This window comes from Podarcis bocagei (assembly GCF_964188305.1).
Source record: "Podarcis bocagei genome assembly, chromosome: 5".
NCBI lineage: Eukaryota > Metazoa > Chordata > Lepidosauria > Squamata > Lacertidae > Podarcis > Podarcis bocagei.
In genome coordinates, this window is record NC_138129.1 from 29,839,561 (window position 1) to 29,866,036 (window position 26,476).

The window sequence follows — 26,476 nt, forward strand, 5'->3', positions numbered from 1 at the left end:
ATAAATGCTCTGTTGGATCAGGCCAAAGACCCATATAGCTCAGTGTCCTGTTCTCACAGCAGCCAACCAGATACATATTGGAAGCCCACAAACAGCACCTGAACACATCAGCACTCTCCACACTCATGTTCCCCAGCAAATGAAGTTCAGAGGCACTAGTTTTACCCTTGCCCTTACCCCACTCTTTCCCCAGGAAAAACCCCCGCTCTTTAGTGCTAAATCAGAGCAAATGTCAATCCAGGGGAAACACAGCTGGTGGAATGTGATTTCCCAGCCAGAAGTGTCAATACATCCTGACAGCTTTCCAAATAGGTTAATACTTGCCCCACATCTTATTGAATTGATGCCTTTTTCTCCTGGTTTTCCTCCATCCCCTCTGCCTAACTATAGAAGTTATCTCGCCACATCCCACTGATTCTGTCCAATTGGATTTGCAAAGGACTGTGATTTGGCTCAAAGGCAGATGGTTGCTCCTTCCTCCTTCATAATGACCCCTTTCCTATCCAGATCCTTTAGTTCAATGCCTTTTGGGGCCTACACACGACAGTGATGGCTTGCTGCAATTACCTAGGCAGGGAGCTGCAGTGGAAGCCATTATGATGGCAGCAAACACATATACAACTTGGCACCAATGGATGGATCCTGTAGGCATGGCAGGCAGCACAGGAGAAGCCTGGTAGGGTAGTTTATCTCAGAGGTCTGTGAGACAAGTAAGTTGGCATTCATACACAGCATATAGCTGGGACTGTATTTGTTTCCTTAGAAATGTGTCTGACTTATTTCAATGGAATTTGCTTGAGCTCATTGCCTTTTGCAGTGGTGAGCTTCTGTTACATTGGGACCTGCTGGTCAGTCTCTAATCATTTGCAGTAGATGTGCAAGGAATTATGTTTATGAATTGTTTGACAACAACAGCAACAGAATCATCCCTCTCCACCTGAAATTATACTACTTGAAATGAAGAAAGATTGGGGATAAACTGGAATGGGTGTTTGGGTGGAAGGACTGTGAGCTCTGTTCGGTTCCAGTACTCAAAACAAAGTCCTGGACTCAGAATTATTTAATGTATGTCTTTTTCACCAGGCACTCTCTCAGTGAATCTTGGGGGTCTAATTAGAAACAAAGTAGATCCCACTGGAAGTGGCTCATGGGGTAGAGCAGAGCTGCTATTCCAGCTTCCCAGCAGGTGGGTCACTTCATCTTTCAGGATGAGGAGGGGAAGGCAGTGAGGAGGTCAGTACAGTGTAAATGCACCGGCGGAGCCAATCTAGTGGCACTGCTGGTGTGTTTGCACCATGCTGACATCCTCACCACCTCGTTCTCTCTCCCTTTTCCTTCTGGTAAGCAACAGTGTCTTATCTGTCACTAAGCTAAGATAGCAGCTCTGGTGAGGTGGAGCAGGGACAGGCAGGGATGAAGCACACCACTTATTTCACAGCAGTGCTGCTGCTGTTAATATCTGCCAGCCTCTTGCATGTTGAATAAATAAGCCCCCCCCCCCCGCAAGAGAACCCACCAAATAAACTAAGCAGAGGAAGGGATAATTACATTTGCACAAATGGCTAAGGATTAAATTGTGGTGTTTAAAATTTTTAAAGCCACTTTATTATGAGCAACCAAAATGCTGCAAAATGACAAGCAAGCTTTTGAGTCCACTAGAACTTTCCATCAGGGTGAATGTTAAGCAACATTTAAATAAAGTAGATATCACACCTGAGAGTCTTTGCCAACTGGTTCTTACTGATGTAAGAGCCAGTGTGGCCCAGTGGTTAGAGTGCTGGATTAGGCCCGGGGAAACCAGAGTTAAGATCCCCACTCAGCCATGAAGCTCACTGGGTGACCTTGAACTAGTCACTGCCTCTCAGCCTAATCCACCTCACAGGATTGTTGTAAGAATTAAATCAGGAGGGGCAGGGGCATGTATGGCACCTTGAGCTCCTTGGAGAAAAAGATAGGATATAAATGCAATGAATGAATGAATGAAACTGATCTTTTTATAATTCTCATTGTAGTACTGCGTTTTCTGTCTGTATTCCACCTTGCAACAGAATTACTGATAGAACTATGTGAAAACCAGAAGGGGACTTAAAAAAAAATATGGTGGTGCTGGCAAGGTGCTGTTAGCACAAATGCTGAGATCTAATGTGAGCCCTGCACTTCGTTCCTGAATGCTCCAGGCTCCATTCAAAGCCCACTCGGCTCCAGCCTTGAGCAGAGTCCTTCACAAACAAGCTCAGCTGTGCTCTTAGGGGGGACAATGATGGATTTTCTGCCTTTCAACCAATCAGCAAATCCACCCTGAAATTCAGTCACATTAGTGACATTGGAAAGAGGATTGTGTGGGGCCGGGGGAGGGAGTGGGAGGGGAGTGTATGTTCATGTTGCAAAGAACTGAGACAGCTGAGAACAGGAAATGTGAGCAATGCAGATGGAAAATACACAGGAGGTGGGGGTCGGGGAGACAGCAGTTCATCCAGAGAGCACAGGGAATATTTGAGGGGCTTCCGGCTGGCAGGTCTGCCCATGATAAGACATTGCCTGTATCTTGCCATTGCCTGTATCGCAGAAACAAGAAGGGAAAGGATCTTTAAGGGGGGGGTGGGATGTACATCTGGGGAAAATGTAATCTCTGCAAAGTAATGAGAGGCTGCCTGATCATGAGAGATGGAAGAATTGGCTTTCTGTCAGTCTTCCCCTACCTGGTACCCTCCAAGAACTTTTGGACCACAACACCATCACACCAGACCACTGGCCATGCTTCCTGGGACTGATGGGGGGTGTAATCCAAAGCTTCTGGAGGAAGGATGCCAATTTGTTGGAGGTTTGCTTTATATCATGAAGCCACTTGTTACTCTCTTGGGCTTCACTAGTGTCACTAGCTATCAGAGATGTTGCTGGATCAAAACTGACCCATCCAGTTTGGTGTACATGTGGCCTGAAGTTCTCTACCTTTAATATATATAGGATTCCAGTTTTACAAATTATATGGGTTATATCCTAACTTTTTTTTGGGGGGGGTATTTCACTCTCTTGCAAAGATCCTGATGCTCAGTACGCATTCTTTTTCCTGCCTATGCATTATTTGTTGCACACCTCAACTTTTCCTTGTCCCTGGATTGGTCTTAATTATCAAATAATGCGGTGTGCACACAAGATGATTTTGCATGATATCACAAACCTCCCTAATCAGGTTTGGAAAAAGAAAAGACCATTGAAATCAAGACATGCCCCCATGCCTTTTGCAATGGATGTGCTGCCTATGCATTGTGCACTCTGGGTAAAATAGGTAAACAAGATTCCATCCCTGAATAATCCTCTTTTGGAATATTCTGACACTTCCTTTGTTGAAACCAAAGAGCCTAGCATCTACTTATTCAAATACTTTTTCAAGAGCTCCTCAGGGGGCAAAAAAAGTTGCATCGGTTGAAACTGGAGAGGCCACTGTCATCTCTCCTCCCAACCCATCACAAATCTCAGCATCATCTTTCAGCTCTTTCTTCACCTCCCACAGCGCAATCCACAATTCGGAAAGGCTACGTGGACCATGCAGTCTTCCTAGTGGAAAATCAAGTTGTGTGGCCCACACTGCCTTATCCTCTATCTGTTCAAAGTTAGTGTGGGAGAAGCCCAAGTGCCATAAATGTGCTTTACATTTGATTTAAATATACAGTGTGCATCTGACCATACTATCTGTGTTTGGAAACCTTTCATTATATACCTTTTTACACAGCCACAATATTTGAATTATCAGTGAGTTTATATAAATCAATTCCTACTATGGAGCTAAAAAAAAAAATGTTCTGCAGAAAATGAAATGAACAAAATTTCTATCTGTTTCTGACCACACAGGCCATTGTTTTGTTTTATACCAGCCAGAGTGTAAATCTGCAGGACCTCTTGAATTTCATGGGTGAGATCAGATGAGTATGAATGTATGTTATTTGATCTAGTTATCCGATTAACTCATTTATACAGTGGGTGAGACACCAACACTGCAAGGCAAAACACCGCAGGGGTAACTTCAGTTATAGAACTAGGCACCTGGCAGGGGGTGTAATGAAGTAAGAAACGATTAGCCTCATTGAACTGCTTGATAAACAGAATACAGAGGCCCAGATTTCACTGACTCAGAACCACCAGAATAGCCACATGCTGTGGGCATGATTCAGAGAGAGAGAGCCCGCATGTCCTACCTTACAGAGGGGAGTCCTCTATTTGAAGGTGTCCTCCAAAGGGCTGTTTAGTCCAAGTGTGGTTTAAAGAAACAGAACTGTAAGGAGGGAGAGCAGGGGCCCTGAAGCTGCCCATCAACAGCTCGAGCTGCTGGTATACAGATCACCTGTTCACAAAGCCTTCTCCATTATGGTTAAGGGTGGAAGAATCCGACCATTGCCATGCTCTCAGTTCCTCAGGGTTCCAATCTTAAACTTGGTTCTCCATGTTTCTGCGGCAATTTAAAATTTTTATTTGTTTTCTTAAAAATCCTCATGAAAATTCTTAGTTATTTTAGTGCAAATTTCTCCAGATGAAAATATTTTTGTATACCGTTTTAACTAATGTATACATTTTTTTGCAAGCAATTTCTCCTAACGTAATGCATTTTGTATGTTATTTTCACACATATACATTCATTTTTATGCACACTTTTATCTAATGTAGGCATTTTTAAAAAAAAAACTTGTTGAAGAACTGCATCACAAAATTCGGATAAATGCAATTTTCAAAGGATGGCTATGTTTCAGTTCTCAGACCATCAAAATTGAATCAAAAACTCAATTTGATAAATTTGGCTTTAAATGTGAACTGAATCAAATTTCTCCCCCATCCCCAACTATGATAAGGTGCACTGAATTTCTATTTAAATTATAGACATTATTTCTAAATTTGCATCTATATTTATTCATTAGGAATCTTTTGCCCTATGTGGGGCTCAAACCCATAAACCCTGAGTTTAAGAGTTTCACGCTCTACCTAATGAGCTATCCTTGCTAAAGACTTGTGCCCAATGTTTGGTGTAAGTCCATGAAAGGTGCACTACTAATAAATTCTTTTCCTGTTTCTTACCTTTGTGGCTAATACCCTTCACAGAAAAGGCACTAAAAGCCATCAATAATCCAAGCTGACTGTCAGGGTAGTAAATATGATGGCAGATGCCCATAGCAGAAGTTCACAGGATTACATCATGAAATGTCCAGCAACATAGCCCTGAAATTTCACCAGCTCTTTTTTCACAACATCCTCCTAAATGACTGAACTGTGAACAGAATCTGCACCACTCTGACCCATCTTTAAAGCCCTTCTATAAACACACAGAAGGCTAGTAGTTCTATTGATTTTATTAACCAAAGCTTTTAAAGCAAGAATAATGATTGGCGATTATAGACACTGTTTCTAAGCCACAGTTCTAAGCCACTGTTCCTAGCCATCTTTAGAGCAGCCCTGCTCCCTAATGTATAATAACCTCCCCATGTATTGAAACCACCAAGTAAGGCTTTCCTTTGGGTGCCCTTGCCACCTCCAGAAAGGTGGGTGGTCAATGGAGCAAGGGTCTTCTCAGTGGTGGCACCCTGTCCTATCTTGCAAGCATTGGGGTTGGAGAGGGAGACTGGAATGGAACAGAATATCCCAGTGGAGCAAGGGGTGAGGAGAGGCAGATATCACTGGCTGACTTGAACACGGAACAGAAGCTCCCCACACTACAACATATTCTTGGAGATCTCACTTGAAAATTGTTAAGCGTGCACAGAATTGCTGCAACAACCATTACATTATGCCAGCTCTCCCTTGAATATCTCAGTAATATCTCAGTGGGGAGTTGGCAAGCCTTACTTGCTTTGGGAACTGACAGAAAAGTAGGAAATGTGACCAGGGGAGAAAAAAATTGCAGTGGGACTTGAGGAGGTACTCACTACTGAGCAAAGCAAGCATGCTGGGATGTTGTATCCTGTGTGTCTTGGTGTGACCCAGTTCTGCAGCAGTTTGGCCAGCATAATGTGGGAAATAGGGGGTAACTGAATGACCTCTCTGCCCCTGCTTCTCCCCCCCCCCTTCGTATAAATAAGAAAGTGACATGATGCAGCTCAGACTGTATGCCAGTAAGCCTAGCAGGGGCCATCTGCTCACAGTGAGAGGGGATTACACTTTCAGGCGACAAAGGCCTTTCCAACCCCCTCCTCCAGCACAAAGGAAGAGATGGCTGGTGCCACCAAGCTCTGCTGGGGGAATCAACCTGCTGTGTGCAACTGCCCCTCCCCATTCATCGACAATGACTCCTGGTAATCTCAGCTTCTTGCCACAGGGTGGTCATTCCCAAACAATGCATGGGAGAAACTGCTAATGCACAGTGAGGTACTCTGTTCTTCTGTTGAACAGCTATCAGATGGCTTTTTCTCTCAATGTTTAACTGGGAGATTTCCACACAGCCTCTGCTGGGGGAAGAACATTCAGAAGAACATCTCTTGCAATAAGTGTGATTGGGTTATTCAGAGTTAATCCTCATGGGTCACTAGTCAGGGATGATGGGAACCTAGAACACCTAGAGGCCCAAAACTCCCTCATCCCTAAAGGGTGGGTAATTTTTATTCTTATGTATTCTAAAAGCAAACCTTTTTAGATCCAAGACCAAAGTGTGTCTCCAGTTTTAACTGGGGCTGTGCATGTCATTTGGGAAATGCTGTAATATGCAAAGGGCGGTAAGAATGCAATATCAGCTGGTGTTTCCTATCAAAAAGTTGTTGTTATTGTTGTTGTTAATAATAATAATGCCCCGCCCATCTGGGCTGCTCCTAACAGAATATTAAAGCACAATAAAAAGTCAAACATTAAAAACTTCCCTAAACAGGGCTGCCTTTGGATGTCTTCTAAAAGTCAGATAGTTGGGACTTCCGGGTTGGCGCGATCGGGAAATGGCGGATTCCCTCCGAGCTCCGGAGGGAATCGGCTCAGCGGTGGATGGGTCTTTGCCGTGCCGGCGACACGGGGACCCTTAAAAACCGCAGGCGCAGAAGCCTGCGGACTGAAGACTCGGCGGGTGCCTTAAGCGCCCCCCCTGATTCGCAATGAGCCTTTTTAAAGGCTACGGAGGGGATACAGGGGACGGCGTGGCACTGAGAGTCGACCGCTACCGCCGCTGAGCGAAGCCGCGAGCCATAACTGGAGAGCGCTGACTTCCTTCCTTGAAATTCGGACTGAAAAAAGAACCCGTGAGTAATTTGGAACTGAACTTTAAAATTTTTACCTTCTGAATTTGAGACGACCGGGGGGTGTGCCAAAAGGAAGTCCCCACACCCCCCCTTGCAGACGATCCAGAGCAACGAAATAAGAGCTAAGCTGGAGTGCCTACCCTGTAAAGGGTGAGTTTTAAAAAGACAGTAACTTCCAAGATTTAGAAAGGTAAATTTGAGCAGGAGAGTGGAGTGTTGGAAGAGTCTTTGTTTTGTGGCAAACAACCCTCCCTCCCGGGCCCGGGAGCGACCTGCTTTGGAGCCTGTATAGAGGAGCAGAATTTGACAGCTGTCAAAAGCTGTCAAATGGACTATTAATAGTGAAAAAAATCGCTGTTTAAGACCCCTCCGGATTAAAAGGAGTTACAATTGAACTAAAATTTTGGGAAACAAAGAAACAATAATAGGACAGAGGATTGTTGGAGAAAAGATTACTCAGTAACCAGATTCCCTCTAGGGGGAATTCTGTGGAATTACAATGGCTGTGGGTGGAAAGATACTGAGAGAAATCGAAAGGATGTTTTCACTGGTGGGAACCTTACAGGAGCAGACTACAGCTATGAGTAAACAATTGACGACCTTGGATTTGGAAACAAGTAGTTCTGCTGAATGTAATGAGGGCCTGAGTGAGAAAGAACCCACAGCTGAATTCGAAACTATAAACAAAGAAGAGGAGAAGACAAAACAAGAAAGAGAACAAGTTATCTGGGAAAATACTAACCAGAAGCCGACATCTGGAGAACACAAGCAAGGAGACTATTGGATTAAATCTACTTTAAGCCTACGAAAGATACAGAAGACGAAAGTGGAGGCCCTGGGACTTTATGGAATTCAGGAACTCGAAATAAAGAAGTACAATTGGGGCCTCCACATAGACTTCGATTTTGACTATCACCAAGACTTAGGCCTTGTGGAAATTCCTCAGCAGTTGCCTTTAAATATGGGAAGAGACTATGGACTGATTGGATTGATGGTTAAGGAAATCTTTCGAGACTCGATGATAGACAAAAAGGACTACCAACAAAATTGGCGGAGAGGGACTGAAAGAGATTTGAGAGCCTCGGATGTGCGGAATCCAGGCTAAAAACTGTTATTTTGGACATGTCTTGGGAAAGGACGCAAAGCGGGGATGGGAGGGAGGGAAGTACTTAAATTTAAACAACACTCAAGACCAGGGGGTTTAGTAATAAGAAAATTATGTAAGAAAAAATGAGAAATCGAGGGAAGAGAATTGGGGTCCAACTTAGGGAAAATTTATTTTTGTTTTTTATAAAAGGACTAATACTAAGACGGAAGAAATGCCAACTTGCTGACACAAATCTGGGAACAGGGATGCAGGGGAGGGGGTGGGGGGAAGTCAAGGACTAGGGTTAGAAAATAAGATTTTCGGGAACTATTCATGTTTGTCGTTTTTTATGTTTGTTTTGGTGTTATGTGTGTTGTTTGTGTTTATATAAAATGTGAAAACCCAATAAAAATATTTAAAAAAAAATAAAAAAAATAAAAGTCAGATAGTTGTTTATTTCCTTGACATCTGATGGGAGGGCGTTCCACAGCGTGGGCGCCACTACAGAGAAGGCCCTCTGCCTGGCTCCCTGTAACCTCACTTCTCGCAGTGAGGGAACTGCCAGAAGGCCATTGGAGCTGGACTTCAGTGTCCAGGCTGAACGATGGGCGTGGAGACGTTCCTTCAGGTATACTGGGCTGAGGCCGTTGAGGGCTTTAAAGGTCAGCACCAACACTTTGAATTGTGCTCGGAAATATACTGGGAAGGAAGCTTGAGATGCTATTGGCATAGATGGAATCTAGCTTAGCCCTAGTTAACAATAATTTCCTTACTCTGTCTTACAATGCACATTTTTGCACATCCTTTGGATGGTAACTGTTCATGTTTTCACAAAGGGAAAATAAGCACACACCATTAACATCAACTTTCTTCTTGTTACCAGGACTGGTGTACTTTGCAATAATACAGTACTTTTTTGGGGGAGGGAACTGCCTAAGAAACGTAAATTCTGCACCCCGAAAGGCTGAACTGCATAAAAATTATACATTTCAGAATTTCTATGTGTGTACAGGTTTAGGTTGCCTGGGCAGATAAAGTTTCAAAAAAAAGTTATGACAAAGTACACACTGCCCTGTGACTGAGAAGAAAAGAGGGTAATGTTAATTGTTCATCCTGTTCACAAAGAAAAACAAACACATAAATAATGAATCATTAATATACTATATATAATATAGCAATTATTATAATGTATGAAATTATTATACTGTATATAATATAATATGCAACATAAAGATTTATACTAGGTAAATGATACAAAGAAAGGTAATTTGTATAATTCTTGTCAAAATAAGTTTTATTTTCAAATTTTGCTATATTGCATAATTTAGGAGATGCGTGAAGAGCTATGCTGAACAGAAAGCCTGGCCTCCATCCTTTGGAAATCCTGTTCAGCAAAACTTCTGACTTTCAGTAAACACCTCCTACATATGTTCAAACATACATTCAAAGCCATGAGGGCTAGAAACTTGAAGAAGGTGAAGAAGATGAAAACCAAAACAAAAAATCTGAAATTCTCTGGATGCTGAATCCAGCATAGTGCTACGGCAAGGATTTTTGTTTGCACAACATAATGCTCTCCCCATCTCCTGCCTTTCAGTGCTCCCTAAATCTGTTCTGGGAGTTTCCCTAACCATCTGGAGCAGATTTGGGGAGGGGGAAATGGGTGCACGCAAACTGGGTGGGGAGTACAAGCCAAAATCCTTGTGTTGGCAGGACAAGGTATTTGAATTCTGAGTCCAGTCGGGTACTGTGTGCTTTTTCCTTCTCTACCCCAGTGGAATCGCAACATAATTACTTGCTGTCAGTGCCAATGGGATGCTCTTCAAGGCCTCCTCCATCCCTTGGAAGGTTGTGCCATTGGCTTATGCTTTATCCATTTGCCATATTTATAGTGTGTGTGTGTGTGTGTGTGTGTGTGTGTGTGTGTGTGTGTGTGTGTAGCATAACTGCAAAAATAGGATAAAACCGCATGCCCAAACAAATATCAGTGCGTTGACCAATATGTTTGAAAGTCAAATGTTAAATTTGAAAGTCAAATGTTAAGCTTTATGAGATATCGGTTCAGTCCCAAAGAAGAGCAGATCACACTCAAGTGTGATTTTGATCCTCCAGGGCCAGGATTAAAATATGGCACCAGTCTATTAAAAAAATTCTGGGGGTTTGGTGAGGAGGTAGTGGATGTGGCAGCAGGGATCCCACAGATATCCGTGTAGCCACTGTGAGAACAGGATGCTGGACTAGATGGGCCACTGGCCTGATCCAGCAAGCTCTTCTTAGCTTCTTATCTATTTGTCCTTCCTGGGTATTGGATATTTTTTTCAGTTATCTTCTGCATATAGTGAGACTGCTTTCATGATGTCAGGTGGCTGCACATTATTTTGATAAAACCAAGTGAACTCCGGAGAGGTTTTTGTTTGGCAAAAGGAAACTAAAACCAGAAAGAAAATGAGCTATTCTTCTTCCTCTCAACCTGGCATATATTGTTATCCTTCTTTTGTGAATCACTGGCTCTCCATAATAACCCTGTTAGGTAAGACCAGGAGGGAGGGAGAGAGAAAGCACAATTGAAACCAAGACCAATGAAGCACAAGAACATTACAAAATAGGCAGGAAGGAGTGGGTTGCTCTTGTTTTTGTAATTAACAGGGACAGGACTTCCAGAACTGTTACGAGCTTTGCAAATACCTATTTAGAATCAAGACGTTGCTCCCCAAAAATAAACCCTTTCCAAATTCTTTGGAGCCAAATGCCAAGACTCGCCAAGGAAAACATTCCAAAATAGATCTAAGAATGCCTCCACTGTCATCACGACACTGTAGAACGCCAGTATGTGCTTATGATGCTTGAGAATTGCTATCTTCATCACCTCCTACTCAAGAGGGGATGGCTATGGTGGTTGGGAGGGTGGAAGCTTCATCTGTCACACTGGTGTTTATACTGCAGATTTAATGTGTCACAGTTTAGTATTAGATTGCACAATCTTCACCCCAAACTTCAGAATGCATAAAGGCACAAAAACTCCCATTTCTTAATGCAGTGGGCTAACCCCATAACCTTCAAGGACAGTGGCTGTGTACTCATACAGATGGAAGCTGGATTAGAGGGAAATTCACCAAACTTCAATGTTTTATAGAATTATAGACTCATAAAACTGTAGAGGTGGAAGGGACCACAATGCAGGAATCTCAACTGGGTCATACATGAGAGATGGCCATCTAACCCCTGCATAAAAGCCTTCAAGGAAGGAGAGTCCACCACCTCTCATGGAAGTCTCTGTCAAATAGCACTTACTGTCAGAAAGTTCTTACTGTTGTTTATTTGGAATCTCCTTTCTTGTAACTTGAATCATTGATTCAGGTCCTACCCTCCAGAGCAGGAGAAAATAAGCTAGCTCCATTCTCCATGTGACAGCCCTTTAGATATCTGAAGATGGCTATCATATCTCCTCTCAGTCTCTTTTCCAGGCTAAACATACCCAGCTCCCTCAACCGTTGCTCATAAGGATGGGTTTCCAGACCCTTGATCATCTTGTTTGCCCTCCTCTTCACACCTTCCATATTGTCAATATCCTTTTTAAATTGTAGTGCACAGAACTGGACACAGTACTCCAGGTGTGGTCTGACCAAGACAGAATTAGAGCAGAACTATTACTTCCCTTGATTGGGGTACTTGTTGTTGTTTAGTTGTTTAGTCGTGTCCGACTCTTCGTGACCCCATGGACCAGAGCACCAGAGTACAAGGCTTCTGTTAATGCCACATTGTTGACTTATGTTAAGCTTATAGTCTATAAGACCCCCAGATCCTTTTCACATGTACAACTGACAATCCGGATGTTCCCCATCTTATATTTATACAGCTGGTCCTTCATGCCTAAGTGCAGAACCTTACATTTGCCCCTATTGAAATTCATTTTGCTGGTTTATAGCCAGTTCTCCAATACGTTAAGGTGATATTGAATCCCAATTCTGTCTTCAGTGGCATGGGTACACCTCCCAGTTTCATGTCATCTGCAAATTTGATTAGCATCCCCTCAATACTTTCATCCACGCCATTTATAACAATGTTTAACAACCCTGGACCCAGGACAGAACTCTGCAGCAGTATGCTGCACCCCACTTTTCTCCAGGATGACAAAGAACCATTAGCAAGTACTCTGTGGGTTTAGTCAGCCAACCAGCTACAAATCCACCTGACAGTTACCTCATCCAGTCTACATTGTACCAGCTTCTCCAGAAGAGTATCAGGAGGGACTTTGTCAAAAACCTTACTGAAATCAAGATACACTATGTCCACAGCATTCCCCTAATCCATCAAGCCTGTAACTCTATCAAAAAACAAAGAAAACAATGAGATTTGTCTGGCATGACTTGTTTTTTAGGGACCCATGCTGGGTCTTAGTAATCACAGCATCCTTTTCTAAGTGCTCACAGCCCTTTCCTGGTATTGAGGACCCACAAACCAGGTTTAATAAGAAATAACAAGACAGATACAGCTAACATCTGCGACTGTATACCATTTCCCAAACCTGCAGCAGCAGCACACTAGATTCAGAGTAAATGGGAGTGTGTACACAGCTGCATCATAGCTTCCTGTCACACAGCTGTAAAATGAATAGTCATAGATGAATATGGTGTCTGCAACTTTGCAGTTTGCTTATGCATTTAACCTGCAGAGTAGCTAATATTGCAGGAGTCTGTCACTTGTAGTCCTATGGATACAAATGAACATCTAAATCTTTTCCCTAGAGCCATGCAACTACAGGGGGTAAAACTCAGAGCCGTGACTACACTTCAGTTTCATTGCAACAGCCATCAACTTTAACACACAAATCAATAAAGGACCAGGCACTTCAGCTCCAACGATGGTGCCTCTGGCCTTTTTGTCACCCACAAATCAGGTTTAATTATCACTTGTGAAAAACAGACACCAGACCAACTGAACATCAAAAGGGAATGTGATAAACTTCCTTATCATATATACTGTCAGTATCAGCATTGCTCCTCTTGCAAGTTATCCAAAGCTGGACTAGTCTAAGGCCCCCAAAAGAACAGATATTTAAAGCAGCAAGCTAACCAAATTATTGGGCATGACTGCATGTGTGCGGCGTTAATTACACTGGAGGGGGCTCTAACTGTTTACAAAATCTCCATAGCAAAGCAAGGCCTTTCATGTACTAATATGGAGGAATGAACAACGGTTTCAAATGCTGGCTAGGTGGTGTGATGATTAGAGCGTTGAACTAGGACCTAGAAAACCAGGGTTCAAATCCTGATTTAGCCATGAAGCTCACTTGATGGCCAGGGGCCAGTCACTGTCTCTCAGCTTAACCCCACCTCACATGGTTGTCGTGAGGATAAAGTGGAGATGTGAAAAAACACCTGTGGAGGAAAGGTGGGACATAAATGTAATAATAAATACAGCAACACATTTTCTGTTGGGCTCACACCCTGAATTTTCCACGAGCAGCCCATCATTCTTTTGCACATTCGGCTATTCTGCTTTAATAGTGCGTAAAGAATTTTGCTTTTCTGGGAAGATATGGACACAGGAAGCTGCCTTATATTAAGCCAGACAGCTAGTCCACCTAGTTCAGCATTGTCTACATGGATTGGCAGCTGCTCTTCAGGGTTTCAAGCAAGGGATCACTTTCAGAGGCTGAGGATGTAGCCACAGCCCTTTCTGCAAGCCAGGCCAATGTTCCACCACTGAGCTACTGCCCCTCCTCTTCCCAGCTACGCCCACAATTAAATTATGTGTGTTAAAATATAACATGCTGAATGAGCCCGAAATCCAAACAACCACTCAAAGCTATAAAAAAAGATGATAAGTAAAGTGGACCAAAGGAGAGGCACACTGAGCCCTAGTCCTCCTCCTCTTGAGTGCTTTATTTGCTGTGACACCGACCCTACGAGCTTCTTGCTCAGCAGTGCAAATACAAAATAACATGACATTGCTCCATGCAGTCCTCTGCCCACCGATGCAATGCACCGATCTTCAGTGCTCTCCAGTTTATGGCAGCCTTCCACACAGCAGGTCAAAAGAGGACAACTTCAATACGCGCGGGTGGGGAGCGGGAGGGAAGGATTAGAAAGGGCCGGCCTTGGTGACGTCTCAATGTCATATGCAAATGACGGCTACGTCACCCCAGGCTTCCAATCCCAGGCAGCCAATGGGGGCGGGGGCTGAGATCAACCTTTAATCTTAATCCACTGGAGGAGAAACAAGTAACAAAAGAGGCAAAGACAAGGGAATGTTAAGAATCAAGCAGGGCCGTGAAACTGACTGAGCGCAGAGCGGCGGCTGGTCCTCCAGGTCGAGGAAACGCGGCGCCTTGTTTGTCGTTTAAACAGCTCTGCCTTTTGTTCCCTTTTACTTACGTCAAGAGGAGAGACCTGGGCCCCGATCCTGCCTCCAGCAAGCCCGACGAAGCGGGGGACTCGCATAGGTCACGAAAGCTTGTTGTTGTTACGCCACAACAGCGCATCTGTTCGCCCTTTGCGCTTGGCGCGGAGATACATTTCCATAGAAGGCCGGACGCTGCGGGTTCTCGCCTTCCCTGCCCTCCACCGCACCCCGATCTACAAGTGCACGCTCGGTTTATAAACTATAAGCCAAGAGGCGATCCAATAAGGCACGTTCGTAGTTGGCTTGCAAAGAGTCACACACAAGTGAGAACTCTTCCCGTTTTTATTTTTGAACAAACACCCGGCGGGAGTGACGCCAAGGACAACAAATCAAGTCCGCATTTTGCATTAGGAGCCCATATGCAGCGGTAGCTGGCAGGATTGCAGTGGGTAACAAGAGCTTGCTCTCAAGGAAACAGCTGAGCGAAAAAGCAGGCAGCCAACCCACCCCGCTGATCTGCAGTTGATTATGATGAACATTTTCCATTCGCCTGTTATGACCTCAATGAGACAAGCTCCACACAAACAAGGGGATGTTTTCCCTTCTTTCCGCTCCTTCGCCTCTCCCTCCCCACCCGCGTCACCTTCCCGGTGTATTATTAATATCTGCAACATTTGGTTGTTGTTAATAGCCGAATACAGTCAACACAAAAGGCTCTTTCTGCATTCTGAAGCTAAGAAAGAGAGTCAGTTACAAACCAGTCAGATCCCGAACCCCAGCCTATTATTCCTGGCTGTCTCTTGCGCAGCCTTTTGTTTATTACCGAAGGCTCTTCAAAATCATAAAAGAGCAACCATGATTATTAATGATTCTGCAGTTACTTACATTCGGGGATCTGGTTTTAAAGTGTAATATTTTACTCTCAAAAACCTACGATGAGAATACACAGATATATAGATACACGCACCACATATGACAATTTTTCATTCGCAAGCCAAAGCAAAGGACGAAGTAAACAGGAGCCTTTCTTCGTCGCCGCCCGCCCCCCTCCAGACCCCCAGTCTCTCTCTCCCTGGTGACTCTAGAGGTCAAGATAGCCTGCTTCTAAACTCAACACAAAGATCTGTCCCTCCTGAGGTTTAGATGGTCTCCTACCTCAATATAATGTATTCGCGAGTTCCCTGCCAACCAGAGGATGAAATCGCAACGCGTCCATAACAACATATTGAGAAACATAAAGCGAAGCACCCGGCCGCATAGGGACTGTCAAATACAAAAGGGAATTCAAATGGCACACCAGAAGGGAAATCGATATCAGAGATGAACGTCCCTCTCTCTCATACACACACTACATGCAAAGAGATGGACTCTTAAAACGTCGACAGCAGCAAAACAAAAACAACTCGCAAGCTCCCTTTCGCCACAAAAATACAAGTTTGGAAATAAACCAACCGCCCTGGGCAAAGGGAATTGGGGAAGCGGGGAAGGGGGGGTAGAGCAGCACTTACCTTGCCTTTAATGTCATCAAATGCTTTGTAAACAACACCACACACACAAAAAGAAAACCCACAAGATTATTATTATTATTATTAAGCACCAGCTTTAGGCAGAGTCTGTGAGGTAGTTTTAATTGAAATCAACTAAGATCAATAATAGAAACGATTAAAAAAAAAATACCCTCCCCCCAAAAAAGGATGCAGGAGGAGGAAGAGCAGGAGGTGGTGGTGATGTGAATGGTGTCTCAGGTCTTCTCAGAAGATATGCACCATTTGCAAACTGCAAGCAGCTGCCCTCGCGTCCGGACGCCCTCCCTCCCCTGGCTGTAGTCTTGGTATTATTTTTTTTCTGTTATTGCTGAATCCCCGGTTGATCTCGGCTCAGAAATTAGAACGTTCAAACAGCTGATCGTGGCGTCACAAAGGGGCCCGCCCGCCGCCGGAGCGGCAGCCGCTCTCTGCAGCCAATGGGAGGCGGACAACGGCTGGAAGGCGGGGCTTTGGCGCAGCGGTGGGGGGGAGCTCTTAGCGCTCCACGTGAGCGCTGGGACCCGTGGAGGGGAAGTGGGGAGGGCTCGCGGTGAGTCTGTGGTAGAGGTAGGATCCAGTGCACTGCTGGGTGCCGTGTGGTCAGCGGGGCCCGGGGTAGGGTGGGGAGCCGAAAAAAAGAGGACGCATCCCTCCCGAAAAGACTTTGGGTAGATTGAAGAAAGTGTGTCCGGCTGCTCCCTGGAAACTTGTAACTCGAGCGGGTGGGGATCAGGACCATTCCAAGATCTCCCTCTGCGCTAAAGTTTCCCCATCGAAATAAAAAAAAAGTTTTTCTACAGGATTGTCACGGTTGAACTGCGGGACTGTCGCGCTTATTGAAGTTAAGAAATAGTCATCTGTTAGGTGTGGCTTGTATGTATGTGATAGAAGATTGGTCTGTAGGGATTTGGCCCTCAGGAGTTGGAGTCCACCGACATCCATAGGCGCCGACTCCATGGGGCTTGAGGGGGCTCGAGCCCCCTCAAAAAAAATTTGGGGGGGCTCAGCCCCCCCAATAATCTCAGGCGGGCGCCCTTCCAGCAGAGCGCCGCCGCCGCCCCCCGCCTCCTCCTTCGCCAGCCAGCCAGCCGCGCGCCCTAATCGGAGAGCCCCGGCCGGAAATCCCGCGAGAACAGGGGAATCCCGACTGGCCACACCTCCCAGCCAGCCAATCGGCTGGCTGGGGGGCGTGGCTTGCCCTATTTAGGGCCGGAGCCACTTTATTTGCATATTCATGAGCTTATTTATTATTCATGAGCTTTCCCGGGCCCCCCCCAATATTTTTTCTAAGTCCGCGTCCCTGCCGACATCCGATCATTCCTGACCATTGGCCATGTTGGTGGGGGCTGGTGGGGGTTCAACAGTTTCTGGAGGGTAATATGGTGGTTCCTCAGCCCTGGTCAACAGGGGAGATTTGTGCCACCTGACTGACATTGGGATGTACGCTGCCTCAGAAGGTGGTGGACTCTCGTGTATTCCAGGATTTTGAGGCTGGAAGGCCAAATCAACACAGACTGGAAACCTCACACTGGACTTCAAGCATCTGGCATTGTGTGCCTCCCCATTCTTCTTCTAGACTCTGGGTCCTTGGTTTCCACATGAGATGCAAAAGCTGCTCTCATCAGAAAAGAGATTTGGGGAGCCATGCCATCAGCTGGTGTTGGTCCACTGTGCTTCATTAAGTCCAGGGTCAACGCAGTTGTCTACCAGGAGATTCTGGAGCACTTCATACTTTCTTCTGCAGACGAGCTTTATGGGGATGCTGACTTCATTTTCCAGCAGGACTTTGGCACCTGCCCACACTGCCAAAAGTACCAAAACCTGGTTCAATGCCAATGGGATTACTGTGCCCAATTGGCCAGCAAACTCGCCTGACCTGAACCCCATAGAGAATCTATGGAGCATTGCCAAGAGAAAGATGAGAGACATGAGACTGAGCAATGCAGAAGAGCTGAAGGCTGCTCTTGAAGCTTCCTGGTCTTCCCTAACACCTCAGCAGTGCCACAGGCTGATAGAATCCATGCCACACCACAGTGAGGCAGTAATTGATGCAAAAGGGGCCCAAACCAAGTACTGAGTACATATGCATGCTTCTACTTCTCAGAGGTCCAATATTGCTCTATTTGCAGTCCTTGTTTTGCTGATTTCATTTAATATTCCAATATTCTGAGATTATTAATTGGGGGTTTTCATCAGCTGTACGCCATGATCATCACAATTATAACAAAGAAAGGCTTGACATATCTCGCTTTGCATGTCATGAGTCTATCTCATATATTAGTTTCACCTTTTTTTACTGAAATAAATGAACTTTTCCACGATATTCTAATTTTCCGAGTTTCACCTGTAGTTTCAAAGGTGACACTAGACTCTTCATTGGTCTGGTGCCAGTGATTCAAATGAGGGCCAAGTCCAGATGCACAAGGTCACAAAAATAAAACTTTTAGTAGGACTAGCCCATGTGCACAATGCAATATGCAAGATTTTGAGATAGCACAGCTCACCATCTGCCTGCATATTCATGCAATGGGAGAAAACCCCTGGAAGAGTCAAAGATGTATTTCTGAGTGAAAGCATACTGTTAATACATTATTCCAATATTAAGATGGTATTAGAGGGAATTCTTGCTGAATTTGTTAGGTTAACTTTGGATGCTTCCAGGCAGAGGCGATATTTCACAAATGAGATGTTTAATTCTGATTGTATCTGTGCATGCTTGGTTTGTCTTATGTTTCCCACAGTTATATTGCTATTTCCTGTCCGCATCAGTGGGGAGTTGATGGAATATTTCAGCTTTGTGTGTTCTGGCTCCTCCCCTCAATTACCTCTCTCCCTCTCTCCACAACATATTACTCGGCATGCACACAGGTATTTCTGCCTCTGTGTGTGTGCATCTTTAATTTGTTTACAAGTGTGCAAGACAGCAAGAGCAAACAATGCCAGCCCTTATTAATGTTGTTTCACAATGAACAGAGTGGAGAGTTGTGCTTTATTTATTTCTTTAGGGGCGTGTTTGCAAGCATCCATTTCCATTGGACTTCAATTATAATAATAATGCAAGAGATCTTGCACAAGGCCTCTGTATTAAAAAAAAATACTTTTTTAAAAGTCAGGGTGTACGTACTACAATTACAGTCTGCAAGGTTGAGATCTTGAGACAACAGCTGCTCCCAACTGGGTTGTTGAGATTCCTATGTGCCAGGATAACAACAAGAAGTTTTTAAGAAGGGACTATTTGACACTCAGTGCAGTAGAAACATGAGATGATTGGACCCCACTGAACTTGAAGCATGGGAACCCCCAACAAAAAAAATTATAATTTGGCAAAATATTTGGACTTTATGATATGTATTTGTACAATTTGGAATATTCAATGTGATTTGATTGGATTGTTAAAATGGAAAACTTAATAAAAAATATTTTTTTAAAAAAAGAGATTCCTATGTGCCTTCAGCATGTAGCAATTGGCACATTGACTGGGCTGCTGGAAACAAAATAGCTAGGTTGTGCCCAGGTGAGGAGCAAATGGAAGTATGGTATAGTGTCAGAAGCCACTCACTGAAATGACACCACACACCAAAAAAATATGCACTAACGAGTTTCCACACCAATAGAAATTTAGGAGAAATCCTGTGTTGGACCCTTAACTGATCTGAATCCACTGTTTCATTGTGTGCACGTTATCCAAAAATTAAAACAACATAAGAGAAGATAGATTTAGGATACATTCAAAGCACTATGATACTATTTTAAACAGCCATGACCTCCCCCCCCCAAAGAATTCTGAGCGTTGTGATTTGTTATGGGTGCTGAGAGTTGTTAGGAGACCTCTCTTCTCACAGAGCCATTTAACAGTTAATCCCTCTTCACATGGAATTCTGGGAATTGTAGCTCATTAAGGGGAATAGGGGCCTCCTAACAACTCTCACTCAGAATTATCCTTTGGGGGACACCATGGCGGTTTGCAGTGGTCTCGTAGTGCTTTAAATGTATAGCCTGGATGGGCCCTTATTGCAGCCAAAGAGTGGTATTCAATTAAGTTGTACTCGGAGCAGACATGTTGCAATTAATGGACACTACTAAGTTAGGTCCATTAATTTCAGTTGGTCTAGTCTGAATAAAACTTAGTTGAATGCCACGCTAAGTTGATAAAGCGGCCTCTAATCTGCAAAAGTTTATGACACAATACATCTATCTCAGCTTTAAGTGATATAGTGATGCTGTAAGTAAGAGACTAGTCTGCCTACCCCTTTGCACATTATTATCCAAATGCTGGGTGTTGTTCTTCTCTCTAGGGGAAGTGACTATTGTAGTAGCAGCAAAGATACCGTAGTTTCAGCTAAAAACAGCTGAAGAGCCAGGAAGTGGTGGAAATGATAAAACGAACCCCCACTTGCCTAGTTAAAAAGGCAATGATAGAAACAATATCTGCCTTACCAGAAAAACAAGGGGGGGCAGGCTGCATCTTGAAGCTCCCCACGTTAGCTGTGGGGCTAAGGGCAGGTCACCCACCTCTTGGTTTTGCTGCCTGTATGTTATTGATGTGAGTTCAGTGGCCCATATAAACAACAGTCAGTGAATACTCTGGCACCTATAACTTTGGCACATCCTCTGTGAGCTAGGAATTTCAAGCCAACTTTAGCAGTTGACTTGAGAATAGTAGACAACTCTACATCAGGATAGGGGATTGGATCTGGCTGGTATGCTGGAACTTTATCTTCCTCCATGAAGCAGGAAGGCAGGACCCCCCTCACCTGTCAGTCACAGGACATCAATGACATCAGGTTAACTATTTTTGCCCACGTGGTTTGAAATTAAACCATGCAAGAGTGCTTTGAAGCACCAGCAGTTAGCTGGTTGTTGTGGGTTCAAAGCACCATGCAAGGCTCTCTGCAAGCATCAGTGGTCAGCTGGGTGAAAATGGGTCAATAGATGTCATTGCAGTGTTGGGTGATTGACAGGTGCATGGGTCCATGGGGTGTGAGGGGTGTGTGCTGAACCAAAACAGCCTCACGGGCCTAATAAGACTATGAGCCAGAGTTCTCCACTACTGCTCCAGCTCCTACTTGATGCACATGTTGCCAGTGGTTGAAGCTGAGCATGTCCTCCCTCTTACATTAAGACAGAACATACATTAGAGAGAGGTGGTTTATCTGCATAAACATGTTTATTAGCAGACTCATTTAAATAATGACTTAACCAGTTTGTAAATAGAGCTAATTTGGCAGTTCCCTGTGCTCCATCATTAGAATCCTGTGAGTTCCCGGACATCATGTGGACAAACTAAATTAACTTGCCTTTGTTTATGTGGTTGCCTTACATTAAATAACTCTACTTTGGTCTGGCATAACACATTGTAATTGTAGAATCATGGGTTAAGAACAAATTAAGCATTGCTTATTACAATGCCCTCTAGATGTGCAAGGGCATTTGTTGTCCTCCACTTTTAATAACAGAGAAGATGCTGAAGTCAAAATGTTCCTTGATTATTATTTTTCAGGCACCACACAATGTAAATGCAAGTCTTGCCTCACCAGGATTCCAGGGGCATAAAATTCTGCAAAGCAAGGATGAGATGGTTCACGAGGGATATTAAAAAACACACACACCTGTATGTTCGTTCTTCGCAACAGCCTTTGCTGCAACATGAAACATGCACAGCACCGGACAGAGCCTCATTTGAATGTCTGCTTCCTCCTCCCAGCTTGAAACTTTGAGCAGATGTAGGCTCCAAAGTTTCACCATCAGCCAACTCCTTTCCACCACACATAGAAACACCCCAAAACAGCAAACAGCTAATTTTGTTCTAGGGACGCAGGTGGCACTGTAGATTAAACTACAGAGCCTAGGACTTGCTGATCAGAAGGTCGGCGGTTCAAATCCCCGCAACAGGGTGAGCTCCCGTTCCTCAGTCCCTGCTCCTGCCCACCTAGCAGTTCGAAAGCATGTCAAAGTGCAAGTAAATAGGTACCGCTCCGGCGGGAAGGTAAACGGCATTTCCGTGTGCTGCTCTGGTTCGTCAGAAGCAGCTTAGTCATGCTGGCCACATGACCCGGAAGCTGTACACCGGCTCCCTCGGCCAGTAAGGCGAGATGAGCGCCACAACCCCAGAGTCGGCCACGACTGGACCTAATGGTCAGGGGTCCCTTTACCTTTTACTTTTGTTCTACATTGAGCCAGATCTATCAGATGGTACTCTATATAGCTAGGACCAGCAAAATGTTACTATCACACTGTGCCAGTTAGGCACACTTCACACTTTCTGTGTGGTGCATGCTTTGGGTTTCTTCGCATCCTTTTATACTTTGCAATGCTTATTGTGAGAAAGTACCTTACGCTAAATCTATTAATGCTAGATCTTCAGAAATAGCAGCACAACCCTAAGCATGTCTGCTTATATGCAATCCCTAGCAAATTCAGTGGGGCTTACTACCAGATAAGTAGGGTTATGATTGCAATAAGGTCCATCAGTTCATCAGTGAGTATATACTGATATGTACTGTACACACACATGCAGTTTGAAACTAGGTCCTCTGAAGCCTTGTATGCACACCCTGATATACCATTTTACAAAATAAGTTGAATCCGGAGGAAGTTAGTTCTCCTCAATTCCCAATGAAATCAGCAAAAGCCCCTTCCATTTCAATGAATCACAACTAACTTAGTCTTGGTTCAGTATCCCTAATATTGTAACATCTTGTACAGTGGTACCTTGGGTTACATACGCTTCAGATTACATACGCTTCAGGTTACAGACTCCGCTAACCCAGAAATAGTACCTCGGGTTAAGAACTTCAGGATGAGAACAGAAATTGTGCTCCAGCGGCGCAGTGGCAGCAGGAGGCCCCATTAGCTAAAGTGGTGCTTCAGGTTAAGAATAGTTTCAGGTTAAGAACGGACCTCTGGTACAAATTAAGTACTTAACCCAAGGTACCACTGTATTTTAATGCAGGGACCTTTGAATTGGCAAAAATGCCCAGTAGCAAGTGTCCATTTCAGAAATGCACAAATATTTTCCCCAATCACATTACAAAGCACCCTGAAGGGACAGAAATTCTAATGTCTGTAGAACCTGACAGGTGAAGAGTGCTGGCCTATCAGTAAATGTCTCACACTATCTCTGGCTGTGTGTACTTTGGCAGGGCTCTGTTTGCTCAGCAGCATGGAAATTTCAGCAAATACATATGCACTGTGCACCGTTTGTTCCCAAGAGCTATTATGATGATAATGATGTAATCAAGTTATAAAAATGGAGCCCAGGTGGGGAAGCCCCACTCCAGGAGCAGCTAAGATCTGTCTGCTCTGGAAGCCATTTCTGGGTCCAGGTTAGTTCTTCTAAACTCCACCATTGTCCAGAGATTCAGAAGCAAGAGTAGCAGCTGGAACATCTGTGAGAAAGCTTGCGTACACCCTTGCTACTCCCTATTAAAACTGGCTTGCCCATGAGGCAGGGTAAAGTGACTGCCTCAGGTGGCAGAAGCACACGAGGCAACACTCTGCCTGCCCCACCAATGGTACGAGGGAGGCATTCTGGTGTGCGGAGAGGCCAAATAACAAAAAGCTTTGCAAAAAGCCCTAGTTCCTGCCAAGTTCTGCAAGAGCCAGGGTGTTCCTGGGCACCATGTTGGTGCTCAGTTTCCCCACCCCCTGGGCAGAGAAGCCAAATGGCAGTGCTTTGCGGTACATGTTGCTCTTGCCAGGTTTGGTGACAGCCAGGACATTCCATCAGCAGAAGTTGCAGGGTGGGCAGGTCAGGAGGCAGCAATTCCCATGTCGCCTAAGGTGATGAAATGGGACAAGTCGCCTCTGCTCCCTAGTAAATGTTTGCCTAAGTTTGTTTTTTGAGTTTATGGCAAGGTGCCTCAAGAATTTTGGTTTCTAAATAAAAGCTCACAGTTAAGGTATTCCATGGTCCACATGTTAAAAGTAGATAAGGGAGGTAGTAGCTCATAAATGGCTAATGCTATATTTTGTTTTTTTTAAAAAAATATGATATGAATTGTGGTTTGAGCCAGACAGATGCTTTGTTTTGTTTTAAAGTAAAGACCAGGCCCCATTCAGATAGTCTGAGACATTATCGCATTGAAGAGACACTTTTAATATTCGTTGAACCAAATGTGTGTGTACATTCATGTGCACACATACTTTTAAAATTGCACAAAACATCAGGTGAAAATGACGATCATATACTGGACAACACTCTTCTTGTTGCTCAAAGGTTGCATCATGTCATGACTCAATGATTTTGCCCTTTAAAATAGCCTTCCTCCTTGCATACAGTGGGCTCTTGAATCACTTGGTGGTGTTGTGAGCCTCCAGGCAGCCTGGGTGTGGTGACTTTGTCACCGTAAAAGCAAACTCCAAATGAGTGTTAAGATGTTAGCTTTATTACATTTAGTTTCCTCCGGGGGCTCCACCCTCTGTTCAAATTTGTCACTATCCAGGAAGGTCACTTTAAGGAGACTTCCAGTTTACTCATGTGTTGTTGCTTTTGCTGTTGCCATTTTGCTGCCTGAGGATCCTAGAAGCAGGATTGTGAAGTTGCAGGAATTGCTCTAATAAAGAATTTAATTCAGGAGATTAGACCCTGACCTTGTTGATTTATAGCACAATAGTTGACAGGGAGGGTTGTTCTTTTAAGGTTATTAAAATTTATCTTATTGAAAGTTAATCAATAAGGGGCCCTCATCTCAACCATGGCATGATAGTCTTTGAGCCTATCTCACTTAAGTTTTATTTGATTTTTTTCAACCCCCAAAATGTCAATATTTATTTATTTATTGGTCTTAGATTTTTGTATGTTAGTTAATGGCAGGGATAATAACTTTTAGTATGACAGAGTCCTCACCTAGTCAAAGAATGTCTTTGCTTTACTGCAATACAGATAAGAAAAGAAGAAAAGCCTACCAGATTGGGCCAATGGTCCATGTAGCCCAGCATCGTGTTTGCACAGTGGCCAGTCAGATGTCCATGGGATGCCTGCAAGCTCCCTGTCCACCTGTGGTTCCTAGCAACTAGAACTCATGGGCAGTGGAGGTAGAGAATAGCCATTGTGGCTAGTACTAGATATGTGTGTGCATGTGTGTGTACGTGTGTGGGTGTGTGGATGTTACATATATGCTCATTAAAATATTGATACTGAAGTAACTAAAGTACCTTAAGTGTCTTCAAGGAATCCAAGAACCCTGTTGTACATTCTCCAATCTTCTTACAGTCTGACAAATGTCTTTAGACATGGTGGTAAATTCCTCCTCTTCCATGTCCTCCATTGCTGTTATTGACTTTGAAGTTCTCTTCCCATATGCCTCCACAACTTCCATCTCCATAGCCACCTCATTGCATTAAACCTGAGAGGGTTCGGAAGCTTCTTGTTAGACTTTGTTAGGTGTAGCCTGGAATTGATACGTCTTGGGGTTCTGTGAACATGACAAAAAGTTGGTTTTATCTGCCTGTCCCTTATCTGGAGTTTCCAGAACCACACCTTTTCAGATGCCTGTAAAGGAGTCGGTACCTTCAGTGTATTTTAGCAGAGATAATTGTGCTCAGCTGAACAGGAACCTTTACTCTGCCCAATGCTATGCTTGTAATTAGCTGAATAATGCTTGCAGGGTCAAGTTAAAGAGTCTTGCTGGAAGTAGTTCCTGCCTCTTGTGTGCACATTGGCTATTTTGCAGCTGAAGACATCTGACACTTTGCCTCATCTTTTGAAACTTCCTGTTTCTTTTGCTGCTTAAAGTCGCAATCCAGTTGGGCATCTGTAGAACCATGCTTAAAGATCTATCAAATAGAAGTTAAAACATGATGGTTGGGTTGTTGTTGCTGTTTAGTCATTTAGTCGTGTCCTACTCTTCGTGACCCCATGGACTAGAGCACGCCAGGCACTCCTGTCTTCCACTGCCTCCTGCAGTTTGGTCAAACTCATGTTGGTAGCTTCGAGAACACGGTCCAACCATCTCGTCCTCTGTCGTCCCCTTCTCCTTGTGCCCTCAATCTTTTCCAGCATCAGGGTCTTTTCCAGGGAGTCTTCTCTTCTCATGAGGTGGCCAAAGTATTGGAGCCTCAGCTTCAGGATCTGTCCCTCCAGTGAACTCTCAGGGCTGATTTCCTTCAGAATGGATAGGTTTGATCTTCTTGCAGTCCATGGGACTCTCAAGAGTCTCCTCCAGTGCCATAATTCAAAAGCATCAATTCTTTGGCGATCAGCCTTCTTTATGGTCCAGCTCTCATTCCATACATTACTACTGGGAAAACCATAGCTTTAACTATATGGACCTTTGTTGGTTGGGTACTTCTCCATAATGCAAAGCTTCTTGTCA

General features: G+C 44.2%; 1 protein-coding gene and 1 long non-coding RNA gene across 7 annotated transcripts in view; one reads left to right on the forward strand and one right to left on the reverse strand.

The window, feature by feature from the left end:
* Positions 1 to 26,476, reverse strand: part of TP53INP2 (tumor protein p53 inducible nuclear protein 2) — a 57,516-nt gene that overhangs the window by 17,734 nt on the left and 13,306 nt on the right. The window contains exon 1 of one of the 6 annotated variants that reach the window (XM_081196718.1): positions 16,143 to 16,429. The exons of 1 other annotated variant lie outside the window; for it this stretch is intronic. The gene's annotated coding sequence lies outside the window, so the exon portion shown is untranslated. Of the gene's footprint in view, positions 1 to 324; positions 562 to 15,789; positions 15,935 to 16,142; positions 16,430 to 26,476 lie in introns of those variants that run through there. 4 more of the 6 variants (XM_081196719.1, XM_081196717.1, XM_081196722.1 and 1 more) reach the window with 4 other exon arrangements.
* On the forward strand, positions 16,603 to 18,407 carry LOC308588415. Its single transcript, XR_014008731.1, has 2 exons — positions 16,603 to 17,026; positions 17,452 to 18,407. It is a non-coding gene; the product is annotated as an uncharacterized lncRNA (long non-coding RNA).